General features: G+C 49.9%; 1 non-coding gene across 1 annotated transcript; it reads right to left on the reverse strand.

Annotated features, from left to right (window-relative positions):
• Positions 1–261: 261 nt before the first annotated feature.
• Trnam-cau (transfer RNA methionine (anticodon CAU)) lies at positions 262–333 on the reverse strand. Its single transcript has one exon. It is a non-coding gene; the product is annotated as a tRNA-Met (tRNA).
• Between the last annotated feature and the right edge of the window lie 206 nt (positions 334–539).

Raw genomic sequence — 539 nt, forward strand, 5'->3', positions numbered from 1 at the left:
GCCGCAAACACCGCCCCTACAGCGCGACATTCAACGTCCGTACCGAAGGGTAGCCGGAAGTAGAATCCGTCACTCTGCTTTACTGTTAATGCGTGTAAATTTGCTCACATTTGTAATAAACGATTTAAGCTTCTTAAGGCACTTAAATGAGGCGTGGCGCATAAAAGCGAATCACGGCATGCAATATTGCACGCAGACATGAATGAAATAACGGTGCTCATTAGATATTTCTGTAAAATGTGAGAAAAATAAAAATACGTGTAGCAAAGCGGGGTTTCGATCCCCGGACCTCTGGGTTATGGGCCCAGCACGCTTCCACTGCGCCACTCTGCTTTTTTTAGGAGCGAAGCTCCTTATAGCGGCACCCGTTCCGTCCCCGTCGTAGCAGTAGTAGTGTGTAACCAGTCTGAGAAAAATGAGAAAAAAAAAATCCGAGGTTGTGTCCGTAGCGCGGAATCGAACCAGGGACCCCTCGCTTCCGAGCGCGCGGCGTTAGCCCACTACGCCACGAAGCGCACATAGACACACGCACCACGATG

Source organism: Dermacentor silvarum, unplaced genomic scaffold (assembly GCF_013339745.2).
Source record: "Dermacentor silvarum isolate Dsil-2018 unplaced genomic scaffold, BIME_Dsil_1.4 Seq517, whole genome shotgun sequence".
Classification (NCBI taxonomy): domain Eukaryota; kingdom Metazoa; phylum Arthropoda; class Arachnida; order Ixodida; family Ixodidae; genus Dermacentor; species Dermacentor silvarum.